Source organism: Salmo salar, unplaced genomic scaffold (genome assembly GCF_905237065.1).
Source record: "Salmo salar unplaced genomic scaffold, Ssal_v3.1, whole genome shotgun sequence".
NCBI lineage: Eukaryota > Metazoa > Chordata > Actinopteri > Salmoniformes > Salmonidae > Salmo > Salmo salar.
In genome coordinates this window covers 235058-253944 of record NW_025547971.1, presented here as the reverse complement: position 1 = coordinate 253944, position 18887 = coordinate 235058, and the positions used below count along the sequence as shown (strand labels likewise).

Below are 18887 nucleotides of genomic sequence, written 5' to 3'. Positions count from 1 at the left end.
CATAGAAATACAAAACATAGACAAACACCCCCTGTCACACTATGACCTACTATACCATAGAAAATAACAACTTACTATGGTCAGGACGTGACAGTGGTGCTCATGTGAATTTCCTTTCTTTTTCGGCTAAAGACCAATGCCTACTTCTCACCTAAAATATATATTTTTTTCAGTATAAGACAGACAGACAGACAGACAGGTCAGAAGGTCATTCCAGATGCTGTCTACTTAGACCTGCTTTAAAGTAGAATAACAGATCTATAACTTTCACTTCTATGTGATTTTGGTCGGGTCACCCAAAAAAGTTACATGTTGACACTTTAACAAATTAAATCTGTATGTACTTTAGGTAGAGCTGTATCTGGACCCAGGGAAGTAATGTACAGACTGAGGTAGGCCCAGATCACTGTATCACTAACCCTAATGTACAGATTGAGGTAGGTCCAGATCACTGTATCACTAACCCTAATGTACAGACTGAGGTAGGTCCATATCACTGTATCACTAACCCTAATGTACAGACTGAGGTAGGTCCAGATCACTGTATCACTAACCCTGATGTACAGACTGAGGTAGGTCCAGATCACTGTATCACTAACCCTAATGTACAGACTGAGGTCAAACAAATCAAATTATGTATGTCACATTCGCTGAATACAACCTTACAGTGAAATGCTTACGACCCCCTAACCAAAAGTGCAGTTTCAAGAAAATACGGAAAGAATAAGATTTAAAAGTAACAAGTTATTAAAGAGCAGCAGTAAAAATAACAATATATACAGGGGGTGCCGGTACAGAGTCAATGTGCGGGGACACCGGTTAGTTGAGGTAGTATGTACATGAACTTAGAGTTAATTAAAGTGACTATGCATAGATGACAACAGAGAGTGGCAGTGGTGTGGAGAGGGGGGGGGGCAATGTGAATAGTCTGGGTGGCCGTTTGACTAGATGTTCAGGAGTCTTATGGCTTTGGGGTAGAAGCTGTTTTTTGAACTTGAAGCTCTCAACCTGCTTCACTGCAGCCCCTTCTATGAGAATGGGGGCATGCTCTGTCTTCTTTTTCCTGTAGTCCACAATCATCTCCTTTGTCTTGATCACATTGAGGGAGAGGTTGGTGTCCTGGCACCACACGGTCAGGTCTCTGACCTCCTCCCCTATCGGCTGTCTCATTGTTGTCGGTGATCAGGCCTACCACTGTTGTGTCATCAGCAAATTTAATGATGGTGTTGGAGTCGTGCCTGGCAATGCAGTCATGAGTGAACAGGGAGTACAGGAGGGGACTGAGCACGCACCGCTGAGGGGCCCCCCGTGTTGAGGAACAACGTGGCGGATGTGTTGTTACTACCCTTAACACCTGGGGGTGACACGTCAGGAAGTCCAGGATCCAGTTGCAGAGGGAGGTGTTTAGTCCCAGTGTCATTAGCTTATTGATGAGCTTTGAGGGCACTATGGTGTTGAATTCTGAGCTGTAGTCAATGAACAGCATTCTCACATAGGTGTTCCTTTTGTCCAGGTGGGAAAGGGCAGTGTGGAGTGCAATAGAGACTGCATCATCTGTGGATCTGTTGGTGCTGTATGCAAACTCGAGTGGGTCTAGGGTTTCTGGGATGATGGTGTTGATGTGAGCCATGACCAGCCTTTCAAAGCACTTCATGGCTACAGACGTGAGTGCTGGCAGGAATGGAGTCATTTAGGCAGGTTTGTTTAGTGTTCTTGGCCACAGTCACTATGGTGGTCTGCTTAAGTCTGGGCTAGGGGGCAGTATTTTCACGTCCGGATGAAAAACGTACCCAATTTAAACAGGTTACTACTCTGGCCCAGAAACTAGAATATGCATATTATTAGTAGATTTGGATAGAAAACACTTTGAAGTTTCTAAAACTGTTTGAATGGTGTCTGTGAGTATAACAGAACTCATATGGCAGGCAAAAACCTGAGAAAAATACAACCAGGAAATGAAAATCTGGTGCCTGTAGTTTTTTTCAAGTCATTGCCAATCGAACACACAGTGAGTTAGGTTTCATTTTGCACTTCCTAAGGCTTCCACTAGATGTCAACAGTCTTTAGAAAGTTGTTTGAGGATTCTATGGTGAACAGAGAGCCAACAAGAAGGCTGGGAAGTTGGTGACCCAGGGAAGGACATCAGTTAATTGGCGCGCATTCATGCGAGAGTTAGCTGTGTTCCAAAACGTTTTTCAAGACGATGGAATCGTCCGGTTGGAACATTACTGAATTTTCACGTTCTAAAGGCCCTAAAGATTGATGCTTTACAACGTTTGACATGTTTGAACGAACGTAAACAGAACTTTTTTTGACTTTTCGTTGTGACATTTTCCTCACGCTTCCTACACTTGGAGTAGCTTACAACAAGGAGTTAACAACAAGGAGTTATTTGGACATAAATTATGATCTTTATCGAACAAAACAACATTTATTGTGGACCTGGGATTCCTGGAAGTGCCTTCTGATGAAGATTATTAAAGGTAAGTGAATATTTCTAATGCTATTTATGCATTTAGATGACTCCAAAATGGCGGGTATCTGTAATTGCCTGATGTATTTTTCTGAGCCCCGTACACAGATTATTGCAAAGTGTGCTTTCCCAGTAAAGTTATTTTGAAATCTGTCAACGCGGTTGCATTCAGGAGATGTTAATCTATAATTCTTTGAATAACAGTTTAATATTTTATCAACGTTTATAATGAGTATTTTTGTAAATTGTTGTGCTAATTCACCGAAAGTTTTGGGGGAAATACATTTTCTGAACGTCACGCGTCAATGTAAAATTGGGTTTTTGGATATAAATATGAACTTGATAGAACAAAAAATGCATGTTTTGTCTAACATAATGTCCTAGGAGTGTCATCTGATGAAGATCGTCAAAGGTTAGTACATAATTTTAGCTGGTTTTCTGCTTTTGGTGACGCTTGTCCTTGCATTGAAAATGGCTGTGTGTAATTTTTTGTCTATGTACTGTCCTAACATAACGCGGTCACTCTCCATCACCACCCCCGCTCTGATTTTTCACTGGCTGCACGGTGAGTGGGACGATAGCGTCCCAAACATGATGGTATTACAGACTCAGAGGTTGAAAATGTCAGTAAAGACACTTGCTAGTTGGTCAGCGCATGCTCGCAGTACACATCCTGGTAATCCATCTGGCCCTGTGGCCTTGTGAATGTTGACCTGTTTGAAGGTCTTACTCACATCGGCTGTGGAAAGCGTGATCACACAGTCTTCCGGTACAGCTGGTGCTCTTATGCATGTTTTAGTGTTTTTTGCCTCGAAGCGAGCATAGAAGTAGTTTCGGTCGTCCAGTAGGCTGGTGTCACTGGGCAGCTTTCAGCTGTGCTTCCCTTTGTAGTCTGTAATGGTTTGCAGGCCCTGCCACATCCAACAAGCGTCAGAGCTGGTGTAGTACAACTCGATCTTAGTCCTGTATTGCCTCTTTGCCTTTTTGATGGTTCGTCGGAGGGCATAGCGGGATTTCTTGTAAGCTTCCAGGTTAGAGTCCCGCTTCTTGAAAGCGGCCACTCTAGCCTTTAGCTCAGTGTGGATGCTGCCTGTAATCCGTGGCTTCTGGTTGGGGTATGTACATACAGTCACTGTGGGAAGGACATCATCGATGCCATTGGAGGAATCCCGGAACATATTCTAGTCTGTGCTATCAAAACCGTCCTGTAGCATAGCTTCATCTGACCACTTTTTGATTGATCTAGTCGCTGGTGCTTCCTGCTTTAATTTTTGCTTGAAGGTCACACCTTCATTCAGCCTCTGTTACATCAGGCAATCTGACAGTCTATGAACAATGGAGCATGTTATGAATTTTTTATATATGTTTTAATTTACCTTTATTTACCTAGGCAAGTCAGTTAAGAACAAATTCTTATATTCAATGATGCCCCAATCATGAATGATGTTGTACGTTGTGTTTGTTATGAACGGTGTAGCATGTTGTGTTATGAATGATGTAGCATGTTATATGATGAATGACATAGTATGTTGTGTTATGAATGATGTAGCATGTTGTGTTTGTTATGAATGATGTAGCATGTTGTGTTATGAAGGATGTAGCATGTTGTGTTGTGAATGATGTAGCATGTTGTGTTTGTTAATAATGATGTAGCGTGTTGTGTTATGAATGATGTAGCATGTTGTGTTATGAATGATGTATCATGTTGTGTTATGAATGATGTAGTATATTACATGATGAATGACATAGCATGTTGTGTTATGAATGATGTAGCATGTTGTGTTTGTTATGAATGATGTAGCATGTTGTGTTATGAAGGATGTAGCATGTTGTGTTGTGAATTATGTAGCATGTTGTGTTTGTTAATAATGATGTATCATGTTGTGTTATGAATGATGTAGCATGTTGTGTTATGAATGACGTAGCTTGTTGAGTTTGTTATGAATTAAGTAGCATGTTGTGTAATGAATGATGTAGCATGTTGTGTTTGTTATGAATGATGTAGCATGTTGTGTTTGTTATGAATGATGTAGCATGTTGTGTTATGAATGATGTAGCATGTTGTGTTATGAATGATGTAGCATGTTGTGTTTGTTATGAATGATGTAGCATGTTGTGTTTGTTATGAATGATGTAGCATGTTGTGTTTGTTATGAATGATGTAGCATGTTGTGTTGTGAATGATGTAGCATGTTGTGTTTGTTATGAATGATGTAGCATGTTGTGTTTGTTATGAATGATGTAGCATGTTGTGTTATGAATGATGTAGGATGTTGTGTTATGAATGATGTAGCATGTTGTGTTTGTTATGAATGATGTAGCATGTTGTGTTTGTTATGAATGATGTAGCATGTTGTGTTTGTTATGAATGATGTGGCATGTTGTGTTATTAATGATGTAGCGTGTTGTGTTTGTTATGAATGATGTAGCATGTTGTGTTTGTTGTGAATGATGTAGCATGTTGTGTTTGTTATGAATGATGTAGCATGCTCTACCAGCTCTTCTGAACTACTCTGTCTGTCTTCCTTGTACCCAACCCACTGCACCCAGAGGTCTTGTATCTGTCAGTATAACACCCAACCCGCTCTACCCAGAGGCCTTGTATCTGTCAGTATAACACCCAACCCGCTCTACCCAGAGGCCTTGTATCTGTCAGTATAACACCCAACCCACTCTACCCAGAGGCCTTGTATCTGACAGTATAACACCCAACCCACTATACCCAGAGGCCTTGTATCTGTCAGTATAACACCCAACCCACTCTACCCAGAGGCCTTATATCTGTCAGTATAACACCCAACCCGCTCTACCCAGAGGCCTTGTATCTGTCAGTATAACACCCAACCCACTCTACCCAGAGGCCTTATATCTGTCAGTATAACACCCAACCCACTCTACCCAGAGGCCTTGTATCTGTCAGTAAGTAGCTTGCAGCATGTAGCATTGTGAGGTTGTGTTGTGTGTTACAGTGTGAGAGAGAGACATGGAATGCAACACAATGTGCTTCACAGGAAAAAATATAGAAAACTATGAAAATGTAAACTAAAATTGTCACGGCTGTCGTAGAGATTAGACCAAGGCGCAGCGGGTACGTGAATACTCATACTTTTTTTATTATTTAAAGTGAGTAACGGGAAAAACAAGAAACAGAACGACAGCTAACAGATTTTCTAAACAAACAGCAGTGCAAATACAATTACCCACAATCAACCAGGTGAAAAACAAGCTCCCTAAATATGACTCTCAATCAGGAACAACGATGTACAGCTGTTCCTGATCGAGAGCCACACAGACCAACACAGAAATACACAAACTAGAAAACCCCTAGAAAACCAAAAACCAGAACATACACCCAAACCCCGGAACACATAAATACAACGCCCCTCTAACCTACACATAACCCCCAGACCACATACAACAAATACCCTCTGCCACGTCCTGACCAAACTACAATAACAAATAATCCCTAATACTGGTCAGGACGTGACAAAAATATTTACTACACAACAAACATAAGAGGATAAGAAACTAAATAAAAACAATTAAAACTGAATGACTAAAAAGAACCTGAGGAAAAGCAAAGCTACATATCGTTTTTAAATATGTCCACAGTTTCAGCCCCCCTCAGGTTCTCTGGCAGGTTATTCCAGAGGCTGGGGGCATAGTAACTAAAGGCTGGGGGCATAGTAACTAAAGGCTGGGGGCATAGTAACTAAAGGCTGGGGGCATAGTAACTAAAGGCTGGGGGCATAGTAACTAAAGGCTGGGGACATAGTAACTAAAGGCTGGGGACATAGTAACTAAAGGCTGGGGGCATAGTAACTAAAGGCTGGGGGCATAGTAACTAAAGGCTGGGGGCATAGTAACTAAAGGCTGGGGACATAGTAACTAAAGGCTGGGGGCATAGTAACTAAAGGCTGGGGGCATAGTAACTAAAGGCTGGGGGCATAGTAACTAAAGGCTGGGGACATAGTAACTAAAGGCTGGGGGCATAGTAACTAAAGGCTGGGGACATAGTAACTAAAGGCTGGGGAAATAGTAACTAAAGGCTGGGGGCATAGTAACTAAAGGCTGGGGACATAGTAACTAAAGGCTGGGGGCATAGTAACTAAAGGCTGGGGGCATAGTAACTAAAGGCTGGGGACATAGTAACTAAAGGCTGGGGGCAAAGTAACTAAAGGGTGTGGGCATAGTAACTAAAGGCTGGGGGCCCATAGTAACTAAAGGCTGGGGGCATAGTAACTAAAGGCTGGGGGCCCATAGTAACTAAAGGCTGGGGGCATAGTAACTAAAGGCTGGGGGCATAGTAACTAAAGGCTGGGGACATAGTAACTAAAGGCTGGGGGCATAGTAACTAAAGGCTGGGGGCATAGTAACTAAAGGCTGGGGGCATAGTAACTAAAGGATGGGGGCATAGTAACTAAAGGCTGGGGCCATAGTAACTAGAGGCTGGGGACATAGTAACTAAAGGCTGGGGACATAGTAACTAAAGGCTGGGGACATAGTAACTAAAGGCTGGGGGCATAGTAACTAGAGGCTGGGGGCATAGTAACTAAAGGCTGGGGGCATAGTAACTGAAGGCTGGGGGCATAGTAACTAAAGGCTGGGGGCATAGTAACTAGAGGCTGGGGGCATAGTAACTAAAGGCTGGGGGCATAGTAACTAAAGGCTGGGGGCATAGTAACTAAAGGCTAGGGGCCCATAGTAACTAAAGGCTGGGGCCATAGTAACTAAAGGCTGGGGACATAGTAACTAAAGGCTGGGGACATAGTAACTAAAGGCTGGGGACCCATAGTAACTAAAGGCTGGGGCCATAGTAACTAAAGGCTGGGGGCATAGTAACTAAAGGCTGGGGCCATAGTAACTAAAGGCTGGGGGCCCATAGTAACTAAAGGCTGGGGCCATAGTAACTAAAGGCTGGGGGCCCATAGTAACTAAAGGCTGGGGACATAGTAACTAAAGGCTGGGGGCATAGTAACTAAAGGCTGGGGGCATAGTAACTAAAGGCTGGGGGCCCATAGTAACTAAAGGCTGGGGGCATAGTAACTAAAGGCTGGGGCCATAGTAACTAAAGGCTGGGGGCCCATAGTAACTAAAGGCTGGGGCCATAGTAACTAAAGGCTGGGGGCCCATAGTAACTAAAGGCTGGGGACATAGTAACTAAAGGCTGGGGACATAGTAACTAGAGGCTGGGGGCATAGTAACTAAAGGCTGGGGGCATAGTAACTAGAGGCTGGGGGCATAGTAACTAAAGGCTGGGGGCATAGTAACTGAAGGCTGGGGGCATAGTAACTAAAGGCTGGGGGCATAGTAACTAGAGGCTGGGGCATAGTAACTAAAGGCTGGGGGCATAGTAACTAAAGGCTGGGGGCATAGTAACTAAAGGCTGGGGGCCCATAGTAACTAAAGGCTGGGGCCATAGTAACTAAAAGCTGGGGACATAGTAACTAAAGGCTGGGGACATAGTAACTAAAGGCTGGGGACATAGTAACTAAAGGCTGGGGGCATAGTAACTAAAGGCTGGGGGCATAGTAACTAAAGGCTGGGGGCCCATAGTAACTAAAGGCTGGGGACATAGTAACTAAAGGCTGGGAACATAGTAACTAAAGGCTGGGGGCATAGTAACTAAAGGCTGGGAGCATAGTAACTAAAGGCTGGGGGCATAGTAACTAAAGGCTGGGGGCATAGTAACTAAAGGCTGGGGGCATAGTAACTAAAGGCTGGGGGCCCATAGTAACTAAAGGCTGGGGCCATAGTAACTAAAGGCTGGGGGCATAGTAACTAAAGGCTGGGGACATAGTAACTAAAGGCTGGGGCCATAGTAACTAGAGGCTGGGGACATAGTAACTAGAGGCTCGGGGCATAGTAACTAAAGGCTGGGGACATAGTAACTAAAGGCTGGGGCCATAGTAACTAAAGGCTGGGGGCATAGTAACTAAAGGCTGGGGGCATAGTAACTAAAGGCTGGGGGCATAGTAACTAGAGGCTGGGGGCATAGTAACTAAAGGCTGGGGGCATAGTAACTAAAGGCTGGGGGCATAGTAACTAAAGGCTGGGGGCCCATAGTAACTAAAGGCTGGGGCCATAGTAACTAAAGGCTGGGGACATAGTAACTAAAGGCTGGGGACATAGTAACTAAAGGCTGGGGACCCATAGTAACTAAAGGCTGGGGCCATAGTAACTAAAGGCTGGGGGCATAGTAACTAAAGGCTGGGGCCATAGTAACTAAAGGCTGGGGGCCCATAGAAACTAAAGGCTGGGGCCATAGTAACTAAAGGCTGGGGGCCCATAGTAACTAAAGGCTGGGGACATAGTAACTAAAGGCTGGGGGCATAGTAAATAAAGGCTGGGGGCATAGTAACTAAAGGCTGGGGGCCCATAGTAACTAAAGGCTGGGGGCATAGTAACTAAAGGCTGGGGCCATAGTAACTAAAGGCTGGGGGCCCATAGTAACTAAAGGCTGGGGCCATAGTAACTAAAGGCTGGGGGCCCATAGTAACTAAAGGCTGGGGACATAGTAACTAAAGGCTGGGGACATAGTAACTAGAGGCTGGGGGCATAGTAACTAAAGGCTGGGGGCATAGTAACTAGAGGCTGGGGGCATAGTAACTAAAGGCTGGGGGCATAGTAACTGAAGGCTGGGGGCATAGTAACTAAAGGCTGGGGGCATAGTAACTAGAGGCTGGGGGCATAGTAACTAAAGGCTGGGGGCATAGTAACTAAAGGCTGGGGGCATAGTAACTAAAGGCTGGGGGCCCATAGTAACTAAAGGCTGGGGCCATAGTAACTAAAAGCTGGGGACATAGTAACTAAAGGCTGGGGACATAGTAACTAAAGGCTGGGGACCCATAGTAACTAAAGGCTGGGGCCATAGTAACTAAAGGCTGGGGGCATAGTAACTAAAGGCTGGGGCCATAGTAACTAAAGGCTGGGGGCCCATAGTAACTAAAGGCTGGGGGCATAGTAACTAAAGGCTGGGGACATAGTAACTAAAGGCTGGGGACCCATAGTAACTAAAGGCTGGGGCCATAGTAACTAAAGGCTGGGGGCATAGTAACTAAAGGCTGGGGCCATAGTAACTAAAGGCTGGGGGCCCATAGTAACTAAAGGCTGGGGCCATAGTAACTAAAGGCTGGGGGCCCATAGTAACTAAAGGCTGGGGCCATAGTAACTAAAGGCTGGGGGCCCATAGTAACTAAAGGCTGGGGACATAGTAACTAAAGGCTGGGGGCATAGTAACTAAAGGCTGGGGGCATAGTAACTAAAGGCTGGGAGCCCATAGTAACTAAAGGCTGGGGACATAGTAACTAAAGGCTGGGAACATAGTAACTAAAGGCTGGGGGCATAGTAACTAAAGGCTGGGGGCATAGTAACTAAAGGCTGGGGGCATAGTAACTAAAGGCTGGGGGCATAGTAACTAAAGGCTGGGGGCCCATAGTAACTAAAGGCTGGGGCCATAGTAACTAAAGGCTGGGGGGCATAGTAACTAAAGGCTGGGGACATAGTAACTAAAGGCTGGGGCCATAGTAACTAGAGGCTGGGGACATAGTAACTAGAGGCTGGGGGCATAGTAACTAAAGAGTGGGGACATAGTAACTAAAGGCTGGGGCCATAGTAACTAAAGGCTGGGGGCATAGTAACTAAAGGCTGGGGGCATAGTAACTAAAGGCTGGGGGCATAGTAACTAGAGGCTGGGGGCATAGTAACTAAAGGCTGGGGGCATAGTAACTAAAGGCTGGGGGCATAGTAACTAAAGGCTGGGGGCCCATAGTAACTAAAGGCTGGGGCCATAGTAACTAAAGGCTGGGGACATAGTAACTAAAGGCTGGGGCCATAGTAACTAAAGGCTGGGGGCCCATAGTAACTAAAGGCTGGGGGCATAGTAACTAAAGGCTGGGGCCATAGTAACTAAAGGCTGGGGGCCCATAGTAACTAAAGGCTGGGGCCATAGTAACTAAAGGCTGGGGCCATAGTAACTAAAGGCTGGGGGCCCATAGTAACTAAAGGCTGGGGACATAGTAACTAAAGGCTGGGGACATAGTAACTAGAGGCTGGGGGCATAGTAACTAAAGGCTGGGGGCATAGTAACTAGAGGCTGGGGGCATAGTAACTAAAGGCTGGGGGCATAGTAACTGAAGGCTGGGGGCATAGTAACTAAAGGCTGGGGGCATAGTAACTAGAGGCTGGGGGCATAGTAACTAAAGGCTGGGGGCATAGTAACTAAAGGCTGGGGCATAGTAACTAAAGGCTGGGGGCCCATAGTAACTAAAGGCTGGGGCCATAGTAACTAAATGCTGGGGAGATAGTAACTAAAGGCTGGGGACATAGTAACTAAAGGCTGGGGACCCATAGTAACTAAAGGCTGGGGCCATAGTAACTAAAGGCTGGGGGCATAGTAACTAAAGGCTGGGGCCATAGTAACTAAAGGCTGGGGGCCCATAGTAACTAAAGGCTGGGGCCATAGTAACTAAAGGCTGGGGGCCCATAGTAACTAAAGGCTGGGGACATAGTAACTAAAGGCTGGGGGCATAGTAACTAAAGGCTGGGGGCATAGTAACTAAAGGCTGGGGGCCCATAGTAACTAAAGGCTGGGGACATAGTAACTAAAGGCTGGGAACATAGTAACTAAAGGCTGGGGGCATAGTAACTAAAGGCTGGGGGCATAGTAACTAAAGGCTGGGGGCCCATAGTAACTAAAGGCTGGGGGCATAGTAACTAAAGGCTGGGGGCATAGTAACTAAAGGCTGGGGGCCCATAGTAACTAAAGGCTGGGGGCCCATAGTAACTAAAGGCTGGGGGCATAGTAACTAAAGGCTGGGGACATAGTAACTAAAGGCTGGGGCCATAGTAACTAAAGGCTGGGGACATAGTAACTAAAGGCTGGGGACATAGTAACTAAAGGCTGGGGACATAGTAACTAGAGGATGCCTCTCCATGGCTCTTGGTCCCCCTCAGGTTCTCTGGCAGGCTATTCTAGAGTCTGTTACACTTCTCAAAGAATTGGAAGGTTGGATAATTGAAATGCAATTGATAAACTGTTTTGAAGAGGGTTATGGCCAGCACTGCTGACTGACATTTAAACAGTATAACATGATGCTCTGGTCTGGTGGCTGACATTTAAACAGTATAACATGATGCTCTGGTCTGGTGGCTGACATTTAAACAGTATAACATGATGCTCAAAATACCCAAAGTCATCAAGCCAAATGTCCTTCCAACTGAAAGCATTAGTAAAAATAGAGGCTGTCTCCACCCCACCACATATAGATACTTATCAGAGCAGGAGATCTGTGTCTGTTTGAGGTTATAGCTGTATGTGAACAACATCACCCATTGTTTAACACCTCTGTCCCTCTGTCACACATTTCACATGTATGTTTAGGTCATTTAGCTCTTGTCCAGAGAGACTTACAGTAGTGAGTTGATACATTATTGTACTTTTTCCTGTACTGGTCCTCCGTGGGAATCAAACCCACAACCCTGGCATTGCAAATGCCATTCTCTACCAACTGAGCCACACCGGAAAGAGACGCACACAGACACACACAGAGACAGATTGGGGTGTGTAACTGTATCTAACTACACATTAAACACTGAGACCTGTTGGGGTGTATAAATGTTCTAGTGGTGTTGATGGTCTTCGCTGTAGTAGACTGGATCAGCTCCTCTGTCCCTCACTCATCTCTCTCTCCTATCTCTTTACCTAGTGACCCTGTTCATCAGAACGTCATGGTGGATGGAAAAAGATGCTGTCTTCAGCAGCGGTGAATAACCACAACCCTGTCAGTCCATCTCTTACTTCCCCTTTCTCTTATATTCTCTCTCCCTCCTTCCCTTTTCGTAACCAACTGCGGCCTTGACCTCCAACAGTATCAGCAACAGAGAGGTGTGAAGTTTCCACAACAGACTTAGAGTCAGTTTATCATACACTTCTCTTTAGACGCTGCAGCCTTGACCTCCATCAACAGAGTTAGAGTCAGTATATCATGAGAACATACAGACACCACTGACTGGAACCAGCTGACAGTATCAGTTGTAAAGGCTTCATTACTACTAACAGAAGGAAAGTTGTAGTGTTATGTCCATGATGAATGATGTAAAGGCTTCATTACTACTAACAGAAGGAAAGTTGTACTGTTATGTCCATGATGAATGATGTAAAGGCTTCATTACTACTAACAGAAGGAACGTTGTAGTGTTATGTCCATGATGAATGATGTAAAGGTTTCAATGTGTTTTATATTGAGCTGCTCTGTTAAATTCTGTTTGTTCATGTGAAATTGGAAATTGTATTTTTCTATAATGTCATTGTGTGTGTTTAGCTTGAGCAACACCATTGTATGGTTGCTAACTTGTCAAATAAAGCTTCCTAAAATGTGTTAGAAAATGTGTCAGTTTGTCACTTTCATGTTCCACTACTGAAGACATTGTCTCTAATCTAGGTTGGAGTAATAACATGTTCCACTACTGAAGACATTGTCTCTAATCTAGGTTGGAGTAATAACATGTTCCACTACTGAAGACATTGTCTCTAATCTAGGTTGGAGTAATAACATGTTCCACTACTGAAGACATTGTCTCTAATCTAGTGGAGTAATAACATGTTCCACTACTGAAGACATTGTCTCTAATCTAGTGGAGTAATAACATGTTCCACTACTGAAGACATTGGCTCTAATCTAGGTTGGAGGAGTAACATGTTCCACTACTGAAGACATTGTCTCTAATCTAGTGGAGTAATAACATGTTCCACTACTGAAGACATTGTCTCTAATCTAGTGGAGTAATAACATGTTCCACTACTGAAGACATTGGCTCTAATCTAGTGGAGTAATAACATGTTCCACTACTGAAGACATTGTCTCTAATCTAGTGGAGTAATAACATGTTCCACTACTGAAGACATTGTCTCTAATCTAGGTTGGAGTAATAACATGTTCCACTACTGAAGACATTGTCTCTAATCTAGTGGAGTAATAACATGTTCCACTACTGAAGACATTGGCTCTAATCTAGTGGAGTAGTAACATGTTCCACTACTGAAGACATTGTCTCTAATCTAGTGGAGTAATAACATGTTCCACTACTGAAGACATTGTCTCTAATCTAGGTTGTGCCTTTATATTTCTAGAAAATGAACAACTAAAGAAGAATGTTTCACTTCTCTTTTTGACTTCTCTAACCCCAAAACCCGGCCTGGTCTCATTGGTCTGTTTCACAACCATTACCCAAAGTCTGGCGATATTGTGCCTCTGGGTTTAGAAATTTCTGGTGGTGTTAGCACCAACAGAAAAGGTTTGAATCCTAAGCAACCTGCCTCCACATTGTTTGAAGTACAATAGACCAAACATAGCTACCATAGTAGGTGAAATCTGTGTGCTGGAAAACCTTGGTAGAGCATGGGTGTAGAAGGCATTTTGGTTGTCACGGCTGTCGGAAGGAGCGGACCAAAATGCAGCGTGTTTGTAGTTCCACATATTTATTTAGACTGTGAAACTTAATGCAATACATAAATAACTGAATAGACAAAACAACAAACCGTGATGCAGAGGAGAAACAAACACTACTCACAAAATATAATCACTCACAAAAACAGGTGGGACAAACATCAGCTTAAATATGACCTCCAATTAGAGACAACGACGACCAGCTGCCTCTAATTGGAGATCATACCAAACAAAACCAACATAGAAATACAAAACTAGAAACTGAACATAGAAATACAAAACATAGACAAACACCCCCTGTCACACTATGACCTACTATACCATAGAAAATAACAACTTACTATGGTCAGGACGTGACAGTGGTGCTCATGTGAATTTCCTTTCTTTTTCGGCTAAAGACCAATGCCTACTTCTCACCTAAAATATATATTTTTTTCAGTATAAGACAGACAGACAGACAGACAGGTCAGAAGGTCATTCCAGATGCTGTCTACTTAGACCTGCTTTAAAGTAGAATAACAGATCTATAACTTTCACTTCTATGTGATTTTGGTCGGGTCACCCAAAAAGTTACATGTTGACACTTTAACAAATTAAATCTGTATGTACTTTAGGTAGAGCTGTATCTGGACCCAGGGAAGTAATGTACAGACTGAGGTAGGCCCAGATCACTGTATCACTAACCCTAATGTACAGATTGAGGTAGGTCCAGATCACTGTATCACTAACCCTAATGTACAGACTGAGGTAGGTCCATATCACTGTATCACTAACCCTAATGTACAGACTGAGGTAGGTCCAGATCACTGTATCACTAACCCTGATGTACAGACTGAGGTAGGTCCAGATCACTGTATCACTAACCCTAATGTACAGACTGAGGTCAAACAAATCAAATTATGTATGTCACATTCGCTGAATACAACCTTACAGTGAAATGCTTACGACCCCCTAACCAAAAGTGCAGTTTCAAGAAAATACGGAAAGAATAAGATTTAAAAGTAACAAGTTATTAAAGAGCAGCAGTAAAAAATAACAATATATACAGGGGGTGCCGGTACAGAGTCAATGTGCGGGGACACCGGTTAGTTGAGGTAGTATGTACATGAACTTAGAGTTAATTAAAGTGACTATGCATAGATGACAACAGAGAGTGGCAGTGGTGTGGAGAGGGGGGGCAATGTGAATAGTCTGGGTGGCCGTTTGACTAGATGTTCAGGAGTCTTATGGCTTTGGGGTAGAAGCTGTTTTTTGAACTTGAAGCTCTCAACCTGCTTCACTGCAGCCCCTTCTATGAGAATGGGGGCATGCTCTGTCTTCTTTTTCCTGTAGTCCACAATCATCTCCTTTGTCTTGATCACATTGAGGGAGAGGTTGGTGTCCTGGCACCACACGGTCAGGTCTCTGACCTCCTCCCTATCGGCTGTCTCATTGTTGTCGGTGATCAGGCCTACCACTGTTGTGTCATCAGCAAATTTAATGATGGTGTTGGAGTCGTGCCTGGCAATGCAGTCATGAGTGAACAGGGAGTACAGGAGGGGACTGAGCACGCACCGCTGAGGGGCCCCCGTGTTGAGGAACAACGTGGCGGATGTGTTGTTACTACCCTTAACACCTGGGGGTGACACGTCAGGAAGTCCAGGATCCAGTTGCAGAGGGAGGTGTTTAGTCCCAGTGTCATTAGCTTATTGATGAGCTTTGAGGGCACTATGGTGTTGAATGCTGAGCTGTAGTCAATGAACAGCATTCTCACATAGGTGTTCCTTTTGTCCAGGTGGGAAAGGGCAGTGTGGAGTGCAATAGAGACTGCATCATCTGTGGATCTGTTGGTGCTGTATGCAAACTCGAGTGGGTCTAGGGTTTCTGGGATGATGGTGTTGATGTGAGCCATGACCAGCCTTTCAAAGCACTTCATGGCTACAGACGTGAGTGCTGGCAGGAATGGAGTCATTTAGGCAGGTTTGTTTAGTGTTCTTGGCCACAGTCACTATGGTGGTCTGCTTAAGTCTGGGCTAGGGGCAGTATTTTCACGTCCGGATGAAAAACGTACCCAATTTAAACAGGTTACTACTCTGGCCCAGAAACTAGAATATGCATATTATTAGTAGATTTGGATAGAAAACACTTTGAAGTTTCTAAAACTGTTTGAATGGTGTCTGTGAGTATAACAGAACTCATATGGCAGGCAAAAACCTGAGATAAATACAACCAGGAAATGAAAATCTGGTGCCTGTAGTTTTTTCAAGTCATTGCCAATCGAACACACAGTGAGTTAGGTTTCATTTTGCACTTCCTAAGGCTTCCACTAGATGTCAACAGTCTTTAGAAAGTTGTTTGAGGATTCTATGGTGAACAGAGAGCCAACAAGAAGGCTGGGAAGTTGGTGACCCAGGGAAGGACATCAGTTAATTGGCGCGCATTCATGCGAGAGTTAGCTGTGTTCCAAAACGTTTTTCAAGACGATGGAATCGTCCGGTTGGAACATTACTGAATTTTCACGTTCTAAAGGCCCTAAAGATTGATGCTTTACAACGTTTGACATGTTTGAACGAACGTAAACAGAACTTTTTTGACTTTTCGTTGTGACATTTTCCTCACGCTTCCTACACTTGGAGTAGCTTACAACAAGGAGTTAACAACAAGGAGTTATTTGGACATAAATTATGATCTTTATCGAACAAAACAACATTTATTGTGGACCTGGGATTCCTGGAAGTGCCTTCTGATGAAGATTATTAAAGGTAAGTGAATATTTCTAATGCTATTTATGCATTTAGATGACTCCAAAATGGCGGGTATCTGTAATTGCCTGATGTATTTTTCTGAGCCCCGTACACAGATTATTGCAAAGTGTGCTTTCCCAGTAAAGTTATTTTGAAATCTGTCAACGCGGTTGCATTCAGGAGATGTTAATCTATAATTCTTTGAATAACAGTTTAATATTTTATCAACGTTTATAATGAGTATTTTTGTAAATTGTTGTGCTAATTCACCGAAAGTTTTGGGGGAAATACATTTTCTGAACGTCACGCGTCAATGTAAAATTGGGTTTTTGGATATAAATATGAACTTGATAGAACAAAAAATGCATGTTTTGTCTAACATAATGTCCTAGGAGTGTCATCTGATGAAGATCGTCAAAGGTTAGTACATAATTTTAGCTGGTTTTCTGCTTTTGGTGACGCTTGTCCTTGCATTGAAAATGGCTGTGTGTAATTTTTTGTCTATGTACTGTCCTAACATAACGCGGTCACTCTCCATCACCACCCCGCTCTGATTTTTCACTGGCTGCACGGTGAGTGGGACGATAGCGTCCCAAACATGATGGTATTACAGACTCAGAGGTTGAAAATGTCAGTAAAGACACTTGCTAGTTGGTCAGCGCATGCTCGCAGTACACATCCTGGTAATCCATCTGGCCCTGTGGCCTTGTGAATGTTGACCTGTTTGAAGGTCTTACTCACATCGGCTGTGGAAAGCGTGATCACACAGTCTTCCGGTACAGCTGGTGCTCTTATGCATGCTTTAGTGTTTTTTGCCTCGAGCGAGCATAGAAGTAGTTTCGGTCGTCCAGTAGGCTGGTGTCACTGGGCAGCTTTCAGCTGTGCTTCCCTTTGTAGTCTGTAATGGTTTGCAGGCCCTGCCACATCCAACAAGCGTCAGAGCTGGTGTTTATACAACTCGATCTTAGTCCTGTATTGCCTCTTTGCCTTTTTGATGGTTCGTCGGAGGGCATAGCGGGATTTCTTGTAAGCTTCCAGGTTAGAGTCCCGCTTCTTGAAAGCGGCCACTCTAGCCTTTAGCTCAGTGTGGATGCTGCCTGTAATCCGTGGCTTCTGGTTGGGGTATGTACATACAGTCACTGTGGGAAGGACATCATCGATGCCATTGGAGGAATCCCGGAACATATTCTAGTCTGTGCTATCAAAACCGTCCTGTAGCTTCATCTGACCACTTTTTGATTGATCTAGTCGCTGGTGCTTCCTGCTTTAATTTTTGCTTGAAGGTCACACCTTCATTCAGCCTCTGTTACATCAGGCAATCTGACAGTCTATGAACAATGGAGCATGTTATGAATTTTTTATATATGTTTTAATTTACCTTTATTTACCTAGGCAAGTCAGTTAAGAACAAATTCTTATATTCAATGATGCCCCAATCATGAATGATGTTGTACGTTGTGTTTGTTATGAACGATGTAGCATGTTGTGTTATGAATGATGTAGCATGTTGTGTTTGTTATGAATGATGTAGCATGTTGTGTTATGAAGGATGTAGCATGTTGTGTTGTGAATGATGTAGCATGTTGTGTTTGTTAATAATGATGTAGCGTGTTGTGTTATGAATGATGTAGCATGTTGTGTTATGAATGATGTATCATGTTGTGTTATGAATGATGTAGCATATTACATGATGAATGACATAGCATGTTGTGTTATGAATGATGTAGCATGTTGTGTTTGTTATGAATGATGTAGCATGTTTTGTTATGAAGGATGTAGCATGTTGTGTTGTGAATTATGTAGCATGTTGTGTTTGTTAATAATGATGTATCATGTTGTGTTATGAATGATGTAGCATGTTGTGTTATGAATGACGTAGCTTGTTGAGTTTGTTATGAATTAAGTAGCATGTTGTGTAATGAATGATGTAGCATGTTGTGTTTGTTATGAATGATGTAGCATGTTGTGTTTGTTATGAATGATGTAGCATGTTGTGTTATGAATGATGTAGCATGTTGTGTTATGAATGATGTAGCATGTTGTGTTTGTTATGAATGATGTAGCATGTTGTGTTTGTTATGAATGATGTAGCATGTTGTGTTTGTTATGAATGATGTAGCATGTTGTGTTGTGAATGATGTAGCATGTTGTGTTTGTTATGAATGATGTAGCATGTTGTGTTATGAATGATGTAGCATGTTGTGTTTGTTATGAATGATGTAGCATGTTGTGTTTGTTATGAAT

At 43.4% G+C, this 18887-nt stretch overlaps 1 long non-coding RNA gene across 1 annotated transcript; it reads left to right on the top strand.

Moving 5' to 3' along the window:
• Nucleotides 1–347: 347 nt before the first annotated feature.
• On the top strand, nt 348–12860 carry LOC123732544 (uncharacterized). Its single transcript, XR_006763210.1, has 2 exons — nt 348–392; nt 12181–12860. It is a non-coding gene; the product is annotated as an uncharacterized lncRNA (long non-coding RNA).
• Nucleotides 12861–18887: the final 6027 nt, after the last annotated feature.